At 37.5% G+C, this 5703-nt stretch overlaps 2 long non-coding RNA genes across 2 annotated transcripts; both read left to right on the top strand.

Annotated features, from left to right (window-relative positions):
* Positions 1-78: 78 nt before the first annotated feature.
* On the top strand, positions 79-1059 carry LOC116021004. Its single transcript, XR_004098873.1, has 2 exons — positions 79-245; positions 856-1059. It is a non-coding gene; the product is annotated as an uncharacterized LOC116021004 (long non-coding RNA).
* A 2093-nt stretch (positions 1060-3152) lies between these two features.
* LOC116020868 lies at positions 3153-4323 on the top strand. Its single transcript, XR_004098862.1, has 2 exons — positions 3153-3732; positions 4131-4323. It is a non-coding gene; the product is annotated as an uncharacterized LOC116020868 (long non-coding RNA).
* Positions 4324-5703: the final 1380 nt, after the last annotated feature.

The raw sequence follows: 5703 nt of genomic DNA, 5'->3' as shown, positions 1-5703 counted from the left end.
GCTTTCTGAAACCAAATTATGATTGCTTCAATTCTTGTCTATGGAATAATTTAATTGGATTTGCAATTGTATAGTTCACTTCAGGTGCCAACAGCATTTCTCAGAAGGCAGGTGTTGCTGCTCTGGGGCTTGGATATGCTGGTGGAGAAGCTGTTGCAACAATGGTAAAAGCATTCCAAGAGAGGCGTGATTTTCTAGTCAAAAGCTTTGGGGAAATGGAAGGACTCAAATTTTCAGAACCTCAGGTAACTATAAACTGATGAAAAGAGAAAAAGAAAAGCTAGGGAGTGGATTTTCAAAGTGTGATTTGTCTTTTATTTTTCTGGGACTTGGGGATGTGGATTTCCTTTAGGATATGTGAGCATCATGAATTTTTGGACCATGGCACTCTGTGTTTTCTTTCTTTTTCGTTTTAATTTTTATTATTACATGGCCGGTCATTTTGTTTATTTATTTATTTTTTGATAACAGTTTACTTTTATCTTTCTTATGGTTCTGCTTTGAGCTTTCAGTTCCTCCCTCAGGATCTCTTGTTACTACTGCTTTAATCCATCAAAAAACTGCTTAGTACATTTACTCTACTACCCAAAAGATTCCTTGCTCTAAAGGTATTAACATTTAATCCCCCGTCATGTGCATTTGTGTTCACAAGTTGCTAAAAATTTCTGTTAGAGGCGATCTTTAATTTTTTAAACTTTTACTTAGCTTGTTTATCTGTTTAGTAATTGCCGTATATTTGTTTTCGTGGTATTGTTGTTCATACATTTACCTATTGTTGTAGCAATCCTTTATAATGTAAGTGAGATATTCTTTGTGGTTAGTAATGTCGTATTCATCATGTCAATTGTTTGCTAGTAAAATTCAGGTTTAGGCCCCATATTCTTATTGATGTGAGCATTGACATGAGCACCAGAGTGCTGGAAATAATAAGTAAACTAGACTTTGTTGGAGGAGAAGAAGATGGAGAAGAACAAGGATGGTGCTCAAGAAAAGTTGGAGGTTTACTGGGATGATGGATATGGGACTCAAACTGTGAAGGATTATCTTGAATTAGCCAAAGAGATTATTAAGCCTGATGGTGGACCTCCAAGGTGGTTTGCACCAGTCTCTTGTGGTCCTCATTTACATTTGTGGAGAGAGCAGCACTTGAAGCTAAATACTATAAGTTGTTTGGATAATACAGTGAGTAACAATAGCAAAAATTTTGGAAGCGAAACACAATTTATATATAGATAATTTTTGATGAACTTGTATTATTAATTATTATCAATTGTGAGATTTATTGCTTTTATTAATTTTGATATTATAAATATAAATTGTACATGTTTTGAATGTGATTGTGATTGCTATATATATTTGAGCAGGTTTTGGGTGTAAATAGAAAAATAAAATGAATATTAAAAAAAAAATTACCCTACAACGTCGGCTAGTCTTATTAGCCGACGTTGTAGGGTAATTTTTTTTGTTTTTAAATTACCTACAACGTCGGCTATTTGTAAAGAGCCGACGTTGTAGGGTATTTTATTTGTTTTTAAGTTACCTATAATGTCGGCTATTTGTAAAGAGTCGACGTTGTAGGGTATTTTATTTGTTTTTAAGTTACCTACAACGTCAGCTATTTGTAAAGAGCCGACGTTGTAGGGTATTTTAGTTGTTTTTAAGTTACCTACAACGTCGGCTATTTGTAAATAGCCGACGTTGTAGGGTATTTTAGTAGTTTTCAAATTACCTACAACGTCGGCTATTTACAAATAGCCGACGTTGTAGGGTATTTTATTTGTTTTTAAGTTACCTACAACGTCGGCTATTTGTAAATAGCCGACGTTGTAGGGTATTTTAGTAGTTTTCAAATTACCTACAACGTCGGCTATTTGTAAATAGCCGACGTTGTAGGGTATTTTATTTGTTTTTAAGTTACCTACAACGTCAGCTATTTGTAAAGAGCCGACGTTGTAGGGTATTTTAGTTGTTTTTAAGTTACCTACAACATCGGCTATTTGTAAATAGCCGACGTTGTAGGGTATTTTATTTGTTTTTAAGTTACCTACAACGTCGGCTATTTGTAAATAGCCGACGTTGTATGTGTACCTTACAACGTCGGTTAACATGTAGCCGACGTTGTATGTGTACACTTACAACGTCGACTTTTAGCCGACGTTAAAGGGTCTATTTAGCTGACGTTAAAAGCCGTCTGTGTAGTAGTGTATTGACACGTTAAAAGCCGTCTGTGTAGTAGTGTATTGACACGTTAAAAGCCGTCTGTGTAGTAGTGTATTGACATTGACTTGCTCCATGTTGACTTGACTAGCTCCATGAGTTACTCCATTGACCAAGAATAGCTCCAGAAAGGCTTAGCCGTGTAACTAGCTCCCAAGCTTAGTCTTTAGTGATTAAAATGTTGCTATTAGGATTCAAATGCTGGACCAATAAGTAGTATGTTCAAACCTTTAGCCAATGCTCCATATCAACTCATTGGTTATATTCACCAAGATAATGTATTTGTTCCTTCATTGCATTGTGTAGCGTATGGTGTAGAGATAGTGTTTCAAGACTTCCTCCGCTATGACTTTTTGATCTTGACTAGCTCCATGGACCTTGACTTGCTCCATAGGTTGCTCCATGAGTTCCTCCATTGACCAAAATATTGACTTCCTATTTGGAGTTGGGCCGTGGCAAACTAGCTCCACTCCTTGGTCTTCAAAGGCTAAAATGCTCTTTATGGGATTTAAACTCATGCCTTCCAGTATAGATAATCTAAGTCTTGTCTATTGGATCACACATACTCATGTGTATAGTGGAAGCAAACGAATTACAAGTCTCATGACATAAAAAACTCTATAAAATAATAATTCGAACCAATCTAATGTCATGAACTTGACTTCCGGGTCAACTCTCTACACTCTAAAAATAAAGAGTGAAATTTTTTTTAGTCCTACATTTATTGAGGGTTGGACACATTTAGTCCGGTTTTATTACCACATTTTGCCCAGACTTAATAAATGTTGGGACAATTTTAGTCAATCATCTAAATTGACGTTAAGTTTCCGTGAAATTGAAGGGTATTTTTGTCTTTTTTGGTGTTCTTCTACACAGCCTCAGTCACCATCTACGGGATATTCTCTGCTCCATATAATATACTCTTAGACTCTCAATAAACCCAACACCCATTCTCATTTGCAAATCTTCTGATCCTTTCTCAGAACCCGTTGCTACCATTACCAAACCTAGACATTCTTACCCAACCCATCACCGCCGACCAGGCGACCACGATCCTGGATCAAACCCAGAGCTTCTTACCCAACCCATTACCGCCTACCACGATCCCGGCCATCCCGGAGCAATCCTCGGATGCCGCCTGTCTACTAGACCTCTCGTAGGAGATGTTCCACGGGATCAAGTCTGCATGCGGGTCGAATGCTTACCCGAGTCTCAACCGGAACAATTGAGGTCGAAACCCTAATCGACACAGTCGAGCAAGGCTGTCCACCATCAGCTGTCACTATCCGCGACGGAGCCACCGGAGCAAAGGTTCTTGTGGGATCTGTTGAATAGAATTTAAACCCTCAGAGAACACAGTCATCACCTCGCCGACACCACCACCATATGTAGATTCGGTGGGGAAACCATCCAGTGTCGTTGGCTTTGCTGTGCGAAGGAGAAGCCATAAATGGTTTATGCCTAAGTTTGGTTCGAAATATGCTCAGGTTCACATGAATACTTCTGCTGCTCAAGGTAATTTTTCTGGGTTTTTTTACAATATTGCAGTTGCTCAAGGTAATTTTTGACCATTTTGCTCTGCTGTTGTGAATGTCCATTTCCCATTTGCATTATGATATTGCAATTATGTTGATCCAGAAGCTGTGATTGGATGTTAGGGTGGGAAATTAAAGTCCACATATTTAACCTGTACAGCAGAAAAGTAACTCAAATAATTAAGTATGATGCTTTAGGCTAACTTATTCCCGTGCTAATTTCTTTTACAGATTCTGAAAGTTTCATATTTCTGATTTTTTGGAAGAGTATAGTTTTAACTTTTTCATCTTTCTTCTGCAATTTAAAGGAGGCAGTATGACTATAATGGATGGTGTCTCACTCATCTTTGTATGTTTACCCAATTTTCCCTTTGGCAGGATGCGTGAAGCCCTTGTTTCATTTACATCAGTTGGACATAGTGACAGTGAAAGATGAATAGGAAATAATTGTCTTTAATTCAAGCTCTAAGGTTCTTTCAGGAGAATTTTTATTTGAAAAAGAATAATATGAATTTTAAAAAATGCATGAAAAAGTTGACATAATTTGATTAGAAATTGTTATGTTGGATTATATATGTTGATGACCTGTGCAGTTCATCTGTTGAATACGTATAATTTAGTCTGGAAATATGTTATTTGACAGAGAGATTCAAACTTGTCGTATAATTCTTGAATTTTGCGGAACTCCTCCCCGCCGGCGCCGTGCACACCACTCTTTGGGTTGAACTTTGCAATTTGCATATGGGTGCATTAATGTAGTCTGAACTTTCATGGGTCTGCAAATGGTGAAAATATCACGGGTGAACTTTAAAATATAAAGCTGATGAAGAATTAGACATGGAAGGACAAAATTACCCTTCTACTTCACAGAGACTTAACCTCAATTTGGACGGTGGACTAAAATTGTCCAACATTTATTAAGTTTGGACAAAATGTGGCAAAATTAATAAAACCGGACTAAATGTGTCCAACGTCCAATAAACGAAGGACCAAAAAAGGATTTCACTCAAAAATAAAATAGGGGATTTCTAAAAAAAATAAAATTGGCTCATTAAAACTATTACAATTTTATTTCTAACAACCTCCCTTGGCACCCTATGTGCATTAAGATTTCCATCGACCTCGCTCGAGTTGGAGATTGGCGCGAAGCGGTCGACCTTTCTAGCTCCACCGGCCGAACGTACCTCACTTGCTGAGCTACCGGGGGCACACCCCCTTTACGAAGGCGTACCTCTCGCTCGTAAATATCTACTAGCCGGGTGAGTGATGTGTAGTATTGCGGTGAGGACATTCTTGAATTCGAAACTAAATAAAAGAAGAGCATGGTATGTAATCGTAAGACTTTTGTTCTCAAACACTCCCCTGGATTCCTCTAAGGTAGTGTCCTCTCCCTTTATTTTGTCATTCTCTCTTCCACCCCTGATGTTCTTATCAATTTTGTCATAAAGTTGGGACCATATCCCTTCACTGGATGTCATATCACCCCTCTCAATTCCCTCGAACAAATCAAACGTGAAAATTCCCTCCTTATCCATCATCTCTTTCTCACGCTCTCTATTCTCATTTTCCCACTCTAATTGTCTAAAAGAATCACCCTTTCTTTTTTCAGAATATAACGAAGTAATATCCCCCTCACCTATCAACTCATCTCGTCCCAAATCATAGGATTCATTTTCCAAGAATTTAAAACTATCATATTCATCTTCAAACAAACTAGAATCCCAATGATTTCCAACCAATATATCACTCATCCTCCCAAAAATTAAAGCAATCATAGTCGCAAGTAATAGAAATATCAATGTGTAGGGAGTCGTCTTTACAAGGAGCATGAGTATTTTTATCAAGACTTTCGCACTCATTGATAAAATTGTCAACAAAGCCTATGGAATCATTCTCCCGGAAATAAAAACATTCAGTATCATAAGAATATAAATCATTGTTGCATTTTGAA

The sequence above is a fragment of the Ipomoea triloba genome, chromosome 5 (assembly GCF_003576645.1).
Source record: "Ipomoea triloba cultivar NCNSP0323 chromosome 5, ASM357664v1".
NCBI classification, from domain to species: Eukaryota; Viridiplantae; Streptophyta; class Magnoliopsida; order Solanales; family Convolvulaceae; genus Ipomoea; species Ipomoea triloba.
The sequence above is the reverse complement of the archived record's forward strand: the minus strand, read 5'-3'. Positions and strand labels throughout refer to the sequence as shown.